The sequence below is a fragment of the Urocitellus parryii genome, chromosome 1 (genome assembly GCF_045843805.1).
Source record: "Urocitellus parryii isolate mUroPar1 chromosome 1, mUroPar1.hap1, whole genome shotgun sequence".
In the NCBI taxonomy this organism is placed as follows: Eukaryota; Metazoa; Chordata; class Mammalia; order Rodentia; family Sciuridae; genus Urocitellus; species Urocitellus parryii.
The window spans coordinates 126,870,452-126,883,458 of NC_135531.1; the positions used below are offsets into that span (position 1 = coordinate 126,870,452).

General features: G+C 50.8%; 1 pseudogene; it reads right to left on the minus strand.

The window, feature by feature from the left end:
• Positions 1–312: 312 nt before the first annotated feature.
• Positions 313–698, minus strand: LOC113189476 (small ribosomal subunit protein eS12 pseudogene; annotated as a pseudogene).
• Positions 699–13,007: the final 12,309 nt, after the last annotated feature.

The following is a 13,007-nucleotide window of genomic DNA, read 5'->3' on the forward strand; positions in this document are numbered from 1 at the left end:
CATTCCAAACCCAGGCCAACCACAGGTGTACATTCAGAAGTAGGGACACTTCCTTGGACTTCACATGGCAACCTCCCAATGGAGACAAGGCTGGTCAGAAAGCTGGGGACAGAGCGTGCCACATCTGTTTGCCGGATGCACCATCTCAACGGTGGGGAGGGCCTCCTGCTAACAGCAGGCCAAATACAGATGGATGTACAGGCACCAAACAATTTTTAACATAATGAATAAACACACACACACACACACACACACATATATATATATATATATTTTTTTCTTTTTAGGAATGTGAACTAAAAATATGTTTGCTCATTTCTTGCATTTGAAATTCTCTTCGATGACACCCTTGGTCTGAGATTCTTTGCCATAGTCCTTACCACTACACAACTGCAACCAAGCACTTTTCGGGGTTTGCTCTCTCCGTCAGTTTTGCAGAGACCTACCCATTCTCCCCGTTTCTTCTTGTCGTTGATCTTAATTTGGTTGATTTGGTGCTCAGCACAAAGGGCTTCCACCAACTTTGACATACAGTTGGATGCAAGTGCACAAAGCTGGGCCAGGTGCTTGTCTGAGGTGTCAGCAGCTTCACGAATTCTGCGTGCAAGGCCACCATGGATGAGGGCAGTCTTCATGACTTCTTGTAAAGCAGCGTTGATGTCCTTGACACCTCCAGCAGCCATGCCTTCCTTGGCCATGCACTGGGTGACCAGTGAGGCCGAATCTTAAGCAAACACAACTTCTGCCTCTGAGCGACTCAGCAGTGGCAGGGAAAGAGCAGGAATTTCTAAATTCACAATCCATGATGTTAGTGACTAAAACTAGGAAATGGACACTCTCCCATCCTGATACTCTGTTGGTAAAGGTGTAAACAGACCCAGCCCTTCTGTAAAATAATTAGCCAATAAATGCATGTGACAATTTAAAACATGCACACTGATTTAGCAATCGCTGTAAAAATGGCAAAGGGACCTAACACTTCAGCTCAACAATTCCACTTCCAGCATTTTTTCAGTTTCATTTGTACAGCTTCACCAAGACATAAAGATGCTCATTTTAGAATTGATTTGTAATTATTATTTCTTTTTTTTGGTACTGGGGATTGAACTCAGGGGCACTCAACCCCTAAGCCACATCTCCAGCCCTATTTTGTATTTTATTTAGAGATAGGGTCTCACTGAGTTGCTTAGCACCTCGCCTTTGCTGAGGCTGGCTTTGAACTAGCGATCTTCCTGTCTCAGCCTCCCTAGCTGCTGGGATTATAGGCATGCACCACCACACCCAGCTTGATTTACAATTTTTTACAAGAAGAGTTGATCAGAGACTGATACAGGTATGACACGAAGCCATCATGCTGATGTGGGAAGTTGCCTAGGATACATTAAGTAGGAAAATCACTGTTTATATTGTTATGAAGGTTATGAATCGATTTATATTAGAAAGGTACGCATACACACAACTTCTGGAAGGATAGTCCAGAAACTGATTGCTTTAGAGAGCAGAGGTTGGGAGAGTCTGAGTTCTCACTCTGTTACCTCCTGTGATATTGGAACTTTTTACCCTGAATGTGGTCACTTTAAAAACAAGCCCAGTTCAGTGACATACACCTGTAACCACAGCAAGTGGGGAGTCTGAGGCAGGAGAATCACAAGTTCAAGGCCAACCTTGGCAACTTAGCAAGACTCTCAAAAAAAAAAAAAAAAGCAAGGCAATTTATAGGCTATATCTCAATGTTAAGAGTGTTTGCCTAGAATATGCACAGCCCTGGATTCAATCTCCAGAACTATAACACACACACACACACACACACACACACACAAACACAAAATTTAGCCCAGCAAATCCACTTGTAGCAATTTATTCCAAGGAAAATGAAGGAAAACATGCTCAACAAATATTTGTTAAATAATAAACACAAACAGAGATTTGGCTATTGGGCCGTTCATGTTGAGAAAAGCAGAAAGCTAAAAGCAGTCTATACATTCATTCCCAAACACAAAGATTTGAATGACAGAAAGATCCGCAACCTAGGGATGATGATGGCAATGACAGTCACAGGCATCCACAGCAAAATAAAAGGGAAAATTCAAATTACAAAAATGTTACCTAGCATGACCCCATGGTTTCACATACAAAGTATTTTCTTGAATAAGGAAAAAATCCTTTTTCTTATTAACAAGTGATAAATCTAGAGCAAAGCCTCAGATGAGATGCTTGCCCTCTGTGTAAAACCAACGGTCTCCATAATCTTGGGAGCGATCAAAAGGATCAATCAATCAGTCGTGGAATGTAATCAGATCTGGCTCGCTGCCAGCATGTCCCATGGCCCCAAAGGATAAGTGATGGGTGCCCTGGCTTTGACAGTGGGGTGTGGCCCACACCTGGATGTGGTCTCAAAACAGAGACTCCTCACCTCAGCAGTACCTGTGTGCCTGCCACTTGAGCCTCGGGGAGGACGGAGGCTCAAGGCCAGGCGAGGGGCCGTCTTTGACTCTCTCCTATCGCACACCTGATGATGACCCCGGCCCTGCACGCCCAGAAGCAGGGATGATGGAAGGAGCCAGTGAGTGGACGTGAGGTCATTCATTGTCCATTCCATGGCCAATTCTCACCGAGCCAGAACGGACACCTGGAGATGACCCAGGAATGTGCTGAGGGGCATTTCCAGCCACCCCCCTTTCCTGGCCCTGCACCATCCCCACCTCCCCCTGCCAGCTCTCTGAAGACCCAACCACACACACCTGCCGCTCCCTCCCTGCCACATCTTTCAAGGAAGTCAGAGTCCCAAAGAAAAGCAAACCCCCTGGGCGGCTGCTGGAAGCAACAGTAGCCCTACTGTCCCAGTGGTGAGGATCCCTCTGCAAAGAAAGTCTTCACAAAGAGAAAGGCCAAGAGTAAGGGGGGTTGTGACAACAGAAGGGCAGAGCAAACCATTTCAAGTCCTGACACAGGCAAACTGGTTCTGAAAGTCACCTGTTCCTGAGCAGGAACGCAAAGCTCTGTCCTGTCATGCCGCACAGCTGGGCCACTGTGCACTGCCAACTGACTTATGTAAGCTTGTGAAAAACCCCATTCGTTTGAGTTCCCTGTTTGTGCAAATAGTGTCAGGGGCACATCCGAGCGCCCTGGGCATCCATCATCACCAGTGCATTTCCCAGGCTGGTGATGACTCAACCTCAGGCCGAACCCGCATGGTGTCTTCGACAGGCAGCTTCTGTCACCACCAGGCCTCTCGGCCTCTGGATGCTTCTTTCCCACTTATCAGTCCCACAATAGCTGTATTAGTGACGATGAAACCCTGGGCACTCACGGGGAGGGGAAGAGGGCCAGGTGACTAAGGGTGGGTGGGTGTGTTTATTTTCATCTTTAGCCCAGGCAGAGACAGGAGGTTCAGAAACAACCCCTCTGGTCGCACATCTGCCTGAAAGAGAAGCCAGCCGTGGGTCTTGGGATACTCTCACAGGGAACGCTCATACTGGCCCAGAGAAAGACTGGTGAAGAGACCAGGGAATCCTAACATTGGCTCCTGCTTTCTGTCCCTGAGTTGTCCCAGACAGGTCAGATGGCAGCCAATGACTTATCTGAATGTCTTGCCATCGAGCTTCTGGAACCTCTGGAAGTCAGGTCACCTACCCTGAATCCAGGGAGACCTTGATCTAGGGAGTTCTGAGACGTTCCTATCGATGCCCTCAAGAAAGTCATACCAGCATTAAGACTGTTTCTTAGAAAAACAGATCACCAGATAAAGGAAACTCATTCTGTGAGATCTACTTGTGGAATCCACAGTATGTTCCCACAGGGAACAAGGAAGAAGTGCCAGGCTTTCCTGGGGACAGACTACTGGGGTGGATTTGGTCTGACAGAAGGAAGCCAAGGGAGACTCTAAAAGGGACAGCTCTGCAGAGCCCAAGGACAGAACTCAGCCATTTCTACAAAGATGGGGAAAGAGACCCCCTTCTGTCAGGTGCAGACGGAGGACAGAAAAGAAGAGGGCAGAGTTGCAACTGTCCCTTGCTAACTCTGACTGTGATCTAGCCTGAGCTCCTCACCTGCCTGCCTTCTGAGGGAACATTGCTGCTCACTGAGAGAAGGGAGCCTCCTGCTCCTCCAGCACCGTGGGCTCAGCAGGTGGAGGTGGAGCTTCCCCGTCTCCCTCCTCCACCCCCTCCCGCCCTCCCCCCCTCCACTGGAGATTGAAGAAGGGCCTCATACATGCTAAGCAAGTTCTCTGCCCTTTCATCTTTTAATCATTCTCTGGTTCAGTTTCCAAGAACCCAGGAACAGGAGGTCTAGCCGAGCATGCTCAGAACAAGGGATAATGTGCTTTCTAACCAGAAAACACATCTCAGCTAGTTACCACCTCATTCCTCTGTCCAGAGTGGTTATAATTATAGTATTCGTTTCATAATTGCTGCCTATTTGCAAATACAAAATCCCTGAATCTTAAAATAAATTACAGTTCCCTTCTCCACTTAATAGCCATTGTGCTGCTAGTTTACAAAGAGGCGATACCTCTGATTATTATTTTAATAACAAGCCTAAGGTGAGCAAGATTTGAGTTTTCAGAAGGTGCCGTCACTTATTAGCATGAAAGAGAATTATTGAGAATACTTCTATTGACCAGCTTCATTGTGGATTTCTCAATCCTGGGCTCAAGGATGAATGAGAGCAAGCTTCGATCTGCTCTTTCTCCTTCTGTGCGAATGAAAAGAAAATCCAAACTCCCTGTGGCCAGTGTCCCTTACAGAGCATTTGGTATCACTGACTTAACCCGATAACTCTAAGTATTCAAATCCTATTTTAAAAGGGCTCTGGGCCTTTCTGGAGATGAGTGTGCAACACAAGGTGTTATTCTGCTGTCAAAAACCTGTGACGAGCTGGACCTTGGATGTTGGCATTAAGGCTAGCAGAGGACAGCTGTGTAGCTGGGCCAAGGCAGAGGGACCCTGCCAGGCAAGAAAGCAGCAGGCAACAGGTTTGAACCTTATTTTCAACTTGCCTTTTGCTTCTGAGACCAGCAGCTGACACAGCTGTCAGAGCCCAAACGAGAATGTTCAGAACGACTCCGTGCTGCTATGCAGAGAGGAGGGACTGACAGTCACTCCCAGCCCGGGAGATGTTTGAGGCAGGTGTGCCCAACAAAAGGCCACACCACTGTGCTTTACCACCTACAGAGCTCATGTTTGCTCACCATGGGCAGATGGGAGGGGCCTCCAGGCCTAGAAGAGCTCACTCTCTGCTGCTGCAGAGAAAACAAAGCCTTAACTTCTGTGACACTCACCTCCTTTCCCTCTGGGGGCTGCACAGAAGTGTCAGCCCTGGAACCTCACAGGTGTTCCCAGACTGCACTGCTCTCAGACCCAGGTGAGCTCAGGGCCCCTGTGAGAGAGGTGAAATCAGCACCTCCCTGCAGCCCCCACGGGGCTGTGACAGAGGCCCAGAGCATGGGGTTGGGGTCTTCCCTCTGCCTCACACTGCTACCCTTGACCGCCTTCTTCAGGAACCTCCACAGCCGCCAACCCAACACCTCTTTGCAGGAACTCCTGTTGTGCGAGGCCACATCCCAGTCAGTGCTAGGTTTGGGTGTGGATGTCACAGGGGGTAGAAAACTCACAGAACGTCATTCATGGAGATAAGCGCCTTCTGTGCCCCAGCCTCCAAGCTGAAGGCAAGGAGCTGCCATCCAGTGTGGCTGTGTCCCCTCGATGTTCACACCAGTCATCACCTTCTCCAAGCCCCTCACCCTTTAGCCTTAGCCATTGTCTAAAGAGGGAGACAAAAATATTTTGTCAAATGACTAGATACCGATCAAGCACTTCCAGATGCCACCCATTAAGAGCAGCCCCGACAGCAGGCTGCCTGGGTTGAGCAGGGCAAGCCAGACACTTTATGCCTGTTGCTATGTGCAAATGGCCAAAAGAAGAGTAACTGGGGCTGGGGACATAGCTCAGTGGTAGCGTGCTTGCCCAGCACACACAAATCCCGGGGTTCAGCTCACAGCACTGCACAGAAAGAATAGTTGCCCCACAGGGCTGGGGTGAGAGGAGAATAAGTGAGCAACTACAAAATGCTGAGAGCAGCGCCTGATATAAGCCTGAGTGCTTGTTATCGATATTGTCATTCATTATCATCATCACAGAACAAGCTAGGGTACGACAGTGACGACAAGACAACCCCTGTCACCGAGGGCCGTGAGACTGACTGCTTGCTTGTTTTACATGGCGTGATCTTGGGCTCTGTGGGAGGCAGGGGAGGTGCCCCTCACCAGACTTGGTGGATGGATCAGAGACAACCCCCAAAGGGGGGACCGCCCAGTTGAGAGCTGAAGACAGGGTGGGGGTAAGGCAAGCGGGGCCGAGGGGTGGGGGTGGGGAAGCAGTCCCTGCAGAGGCAAGTGCAGAGGCTCAGAGAAACAGGGCGGGGTGGTGAGGGCAGTGTGAGGTGGAGCGAGGGGATGACAGGCCTGCCCACCAGCGGGAGCCTACCACTGAAAGCTCAGTCACTAGGCAAATGCAGGGATTGCTACAGGTTGTTTTCCATGAAGCTCCAAAAGAAGCATCCAGAGGCCCCAAGGCAGGCCTGGGCTGGGTCCTGAAGGGCAGATGACCTGAATAAGACCCTATGCATAGCTCAGGGATCCCAGGATCCTCACCCAGACCCCAGAGCTCAGGCAGAGCCTACCCACTTCAGCCAAGATGCTCACAGATATGAGACTCTGTGCCCACGGGGTGCCCTCTGTCCGGGGCTCCTTTCTGAGACACATACAATAGCTCACTGTGCAGCTGACAGTTCCCATAACCCCATGACAACTGACATCAGTGTTATCTGGCATGCACTCCATGAACAGGATACCTGCTGCACACCATCGGGACCTAACTGCTTTTGGTTGGCTTGAGGTTTGGGGTTCATGTTTTTAATACAGAGTTAGTTTATATACTAAAGGCTTTCTCGGTCGCCTGATTTTGCAAGGGGAAGGCAGCCAGGGGACAGGGAAGGAAGCCTGGACCTGGTGGGATCGCAAGGTAGAAGTAGAAGTAGGCATCTGCTTAGGCCTTCTTCACTGGCCACCAACACTCATCCTGGCAAACATGACCAGAATGTGACCCTGAGCCACTCCCTGTGTGGCTCTGGGTAACCAAGATAAACCAGGTGAGAATCTGTGGAGACAGAGGAGGATCTGGTAGCTGTCAGCTCACTTCCCCATCCTGGAAGTCTCAGATCATCATGTCTGAGATCATCACTCCTTGCTGTGTGATCTGAGACATGTCACTTACTCTCTCTGTACCTCAGTCACCTCACCTACAAGTAGGTCTCCTAATAGTCCCTACCTCAAGAAGTTTTCTGAGGATTGGAATAATGTGCATCAAAGGCCCAGGAGGGCCTGGCAGAGTCTGGCTTTTAGTATTCTTGGCTATTATTTACTCTAGTTCTTTTCCGGAGGAGAAATCCCAACAGAGAAGCTGTCATTGGGCATCTCCAGGCAGCATCTGCTATCCCCCTGTCCTCAAGGCACACTCAGGCAAACAGGAAGGACCCTGAAGACTTCCTGTTTGCTGGGGGCAACTCTGAGAAAAAAAAATATATTTTTTATTAAATTTTTTATGGAAACTTTTTTTTTCCTTTTTCCACAATTTTTATTGGTGCCACATTACAGTTGTACATATTGATGGGTTTGTTGTTCTGTATTTGCACACACACACAACATAACGATAGAACTTGGCCAATGTCACTCCCCGGCATGGATCCCTTTCCTTCCCTCCCTCTGGTCCCTTTCCTCTACTGATCTCCTTTTTATTTTTAAGAGATCCACCCCACCTTTATTTACCTTCTTCCTCTCTAGCTTTCATATATGAGAGAAAACATATGACCTTAACCTTGTGAGTTTGACTTATTTCATTTAACATGATAGTTTCTAGTTCCATCCATTTTTTCCTGCAAATGTCATAACTTCATGTTTCTTCATGGCTGAATACAACTCCACTGTGTATAGACCACATTGAGGATTTCTGAACTTGTGGATACTTTCTAAAAAAAATAATAAATTAATTAAAAAAAAAAAACTTGAGCAAAATAATCCATTCCCTCAAATCTATTCTAAAATCTAAGGCCAGATAAGTAGTAGGCAATGAAGTTCAATTCTTATGATAATTTTCTTTTTTTGTTTTGTTTTTTGTTTTTGTTTTGTTTTGTTTCATTTTGTTTTTCTAGTACCAGAGATTGAATCCAAGGGCACTTAACCACTGAGCCACATCCCCTGCCCTTTTTGTGTTTTATTTTGAGACAGGGTCTCACTAAGTTGTTTAGGGCTTCACTAAGTTGCTGAGACTGGCCTTAAACTTTCAATCCTCCTGCCTCAGCCTCCCAAACTGCTGCGATTACAGGCGTGCACCACCACGCCCAGTGCTTATGATGATTAACACCACTTTGGAACAAAATCTGGGGCCCAGCAGAGCTGTTCTTGGTGCAGTGTGGACACTCACAGTACTGGGCCCCTGTGTCTGATGCAGACAGAGCGTGCACCCATCTATGGACCTGGGGCTCCCCACTTTACTACTGGAGCTCACCCTGACAGGAGCTTGGGCTTGGTGGGCTCCTCACCCATGACCTGGACGTTGTCAATCACGGGGACATACTCTGCCTCCTTTACATCTGCCTTTAGGGAACAACGGAGTCTCCTCGAGGGGAGGGGACCAGAACCACAAAGTTCCAACAGAGAGGCTCAGCCGGATGTGTCAGGAAGGGCTCGGCAACATGACCAGGAACCATGATCCATGCCTGCAGGTGCTGGGTGGCCTTGTGGGAGCCCTGTCCCTTGACCCCTCTCTTCCCTCTTCACCAGTTGCTACAGGCCACCCCAAGCTGATATCACATGGGAGAATTCAGACATCCCACATGCTCGCCTGTCCCTCTCCCAAGGCACTACCCAAAGGTGCCCTCTGACCCCCCAGGTTACAGCAGAGCCATCAATGAGGCTGCCCCCAGCAGGTGAGCAGGGTCCCCTCCCAGCACGGCCAGCACAGAGCTCAGCAACAGGTACCACTCAGCTAGACAAGCTGGGGCCCCTGGGCCACCGCAGAACCCTGTGCCTTGTAATTAGCTCATGGGCCCAGGCAGAGGACAATGGCCTGGAAAAGCCAACAAATGGGATCCGTGCATTATAACCGGTCTCCGTGCCAAGCATGCGACTTAATTACACAGCCAGGTACTCTCTTCCCCTGTGAACTCTAACCCCAGCCAGTGATGACACAAAGGAGAGATTAGAGACTGCCTGCCAGGCCAGTGAGGCCAGGCCTGCCTCCTCCAAATCCATTGGCTGCTGCAAGCAACTCCCAGAGCCCAGAGGAGCAGCCCTCAGAGGCCCCCACAAGAGAAGAAGCAGGTGGGCAGGGAGCAGCAGCCCCGACCCGCACCAAATCCTGGGTCGACTTTTGCAACACTTTGCAATGACAACCTCTGGTATAGAGATGTGGGCTGGCACCTGTCTCCTTCTTGCCAAGAGCAGGCCTTCTCTGCATGGTGGCCATAGTCCCAAAAGATAGCCACCCACTCTTCCATCATCTCTGCAGGCAAGGCCATAGCACTGGGGCAGAGGAAGCCACCATCTTTGACCTGGAAACCTCCAAGTTGCAGGGTCACAGTCGGATCCAGCATCCTCTATGATGCGGGTATAATACTTTTCTTCCTGAGGGTCACTGTTTCAGAAGAAAATAGTCACGATCTCCATGGGGCAGGGAATACAGTCAGAAAGTCCCCTGCCAAGAGCTGAGGTCCCTTCCAGCTGCCAAGGTCCACGAATGGCTGTGAGATAATACTTCCCTCCCCTGGCAGGCTGAGCAGAGGGAGGCAGAGAGAGCCACCCAAAGAGGCTGCCTGTCACCCGAAGCCCATCCCCTGCACTCCTCAACCCTCTATCTCAGGAGGGTCCTCGGCCTCCGGAAACGCATCTAAAGATGTTTGACAGCAAGCTGCAGAGAGACTCGGCGAGTCAACATGGACAGTACACCCATGGCCATGGGTAAAGCCGACGTTTACACTGTAACTCACTGTGAAAGGGTACCTGTCCCAGGGTCCCTCTGCTGAGATATGCTGACCCTGGAGTGGAAAAGGCCCTTGTTACTGTAGATGGGGTGTTCCATTTGAACCACTTCCTCTCAGTGCATCATGTACCCCAATCCTACCCTATGTGTCCCAGGGAAAGTCAGGGATCCCAACCTTCAAGGACATGGCCTGGTTTGCTCACAGAAGTAGAAGCACAATTTTTCATACCAAGGCAGATTGTCCCAAAGGCATGTGGTGGCAGAAGGCAGAGAGTGAATCAAGCTGGATGAGTCAGGGGAGGGTCTATGGAGGGCAGGGTCTTCTTGCCCAGCCCTGCCACGAAGCAGCAGTTGGCTGGGAGGTCAGGAAGGTGTGGAGTCAGCCAGGCATCCTACTCATCCCTGCAGTCCATGAACCTGGCAGGCTGCCCCCCTGCCCACTTCAGGGAGGGGCAGAAAGAGAAGATGGAGAGCAGGTGTGGGGAAGAAGGAAGGACCCCACATTAAGGGAACTTGGACACCTCAGCCCCTAAGCCTTACTGGATGCCCCCATCCAGTCCGCCAACCTGGCAGCCCTGAGCCCCTGCATAGCCCCAGGTCTTCCGAGGTCCAGTAGTGTCCCTGTGCTGTCTCTCACAGTGGCCACGGCCAGGTGTGCATCCCCAGTCCAATCCCTCCTGGGCTGCAGTGGACACACCAAACCATGAGACAGGGACTTGCTGGGGACACACAGCCAGCACTTCTTACCTCCTCAAACTCCAACGTCCATGCCACCAGCCATGCTAGAAGACACCACCCTGCCCCTGACAGAGAGGGGAGCCATCTGGGAACCACTCTGAGAGCCAAGGCAGCTCCAGCGCCACCAAATGAACTCCAGTCACAGGTGACCATAGCATTCCCTCTTCGTGACCTTAGCAATAAAAGAACCTCTGCCTGTCCTCATCGTGAAATGGTCCTGTTGGAACCCTACCTCCCAGTGAAGAGAAGAGGCCCTGCCATAGAGCACCCTGCTCAAAACACGCCTTTTAACTTTCTCTCTGGATTCACTTTTCCTTAATAGGCTCCGATTCTAGGATATGTGTTTCTAGTCTGTGACTAAACTTAAGTACCCAAATTTGGAATAATTTACCATTTCTGTGGATTTCCCCATATTCCTTCCATGTCTGACTTTCCAATTTGCATCCCTTGGTGGCAAGAATGAAGTAGGGCATCCAGGAAGGAGGGATAGTGGGAGGTCTGGTCACACCCAAGGAGACGGAGCATGTGGGGGCTGCCAGGGACAGAGCAGTCTCCACCTCACAGGAGGCCAGCAGGGTGGCCAGTCGTGAGGAGTCCAGTCTGCGCTCGGACCACCCCAGTCTGCATTTCCAGTCCCACTCCTTCTCTGCCATGTCACACTGGAAAGTTGCTAGGCCACCCTGACCTCAGTGTTCTCGTCTCAAAATGGGAATCGCAACAGCGCCTGCCTCCTGGGGCTGTGTGTGGAGAGGCCCGAGCACAGGGCCTCGTTCATAGGCAGGTGAACACTGGCTGGGACTTGGGCCTCCTCACCACCACAAGGGCCTGTGCTGGGGCAGCTGTCTCCTCCACATAACTATAGAAGGCTGGCATTCTGCAGGACACCCCCACCCACCCCAGGCCACAGCCACATCCCCTACCCACCGCAGCCTTGTTCTCATCCTTACCAGGCCCATGTGGGATCTTTAAAGGTCCAGATGGATAGAGACAGGGAAGCCAGAGAGCAAGGATGAAATCAACCAGGTGTGAGATCCCTAGAATTGTCCCCCTCCAAATGGTGGCAGGCTCAAGGACATGAGGGACTCCAACAGAAGGAGCCAATGCCTGTGAGAGAAGGGTCCAGAGTCCCAAAAGGTGTCAGTGGGGGCAAAGTGGGCATCCTAAGTAAGAGCAGCCTCAAACCAATTGTGTGAGATAGGATTTTACAAAGGAGGAGTCTGAGGCACAGAAAGGGCAAGTCATCTACCCAAGGTCGCACAGAAAAGTGACAGAGTTGCCACTAGAACCTAGGCAGCCTGACCCCGGAGCCCTTGCTCCAAATCACTATACTGCAATATCTTTTCAACCCCACCCTTCCTTCCTGCCCCCTTGGCCACACCTCAAACTGCCCAGCTAGGGCAGGAAGTGCCAGAACAGCTCCCACCTGGTCCCTTCCTCCCTCCCCGGGTCCCCAGACCTCCACAGCTCCGCCTGAGACCCGGCCCCGACTCAGGCCCATTCTTACCACTGCCACCTGGGTGAGCTGGCAAGCTCAGCCTGGGAGGAGCGGCTCCAATCACGGGCTGGAAAAGGAGCTGCTGAAGCCCAGGCCAGTGCCCCCGGCCACAAGTGGGGAGCCAGCTACCTCCTGGTCCTGCTGCCAGCCAACAGGCTTAGAGCAATGCCACACAGAATTCGGCAGCGGGCAGGGCAGGGTGAAATCCCTCTTTATAGAGTTATTTTTGCTGTGGAATTTTCACTGGCCTGTAAAATATTTTTATATTTATTACACGTTTAACGGGAGCTCCTAGAACCAACAGGGTGTAAATAATGAAAACTAGGGCAGTAAAGGCCCCAATAAACCTCGCACCAGCCCTTTGATGCTCCCCGTGAGCTCCAGTTTCTCCTTCCTCCCCAGACCTTGTCCCTTTGCCCTGGAGCAAGCCCACAAGGCCAGGGGACCTTCCGGAAGTCCATCTTGGGCTCCCAGAAATTAGGATCCGCCGTGGCAACCTGGGCTGTACCATCAGCAGAGACTACTGAATGAACTGACCAAGAAACAGCTTACTGTGTGCTCAGTCAATGCCAGAGTTCATGGGAGCTAGACCGAGGGAAGACCTCCGTGAGGGCCTCCACCTCCACTAGCTCTGCAACCTCAGGAGGCTCCCATGCTCCCGGGTGCCAGCACCACCCCCAACAGTACTGACGTGCACACTCCTGAGGTCTCACTGGGGAACCAGAAGTCTTAGGGGG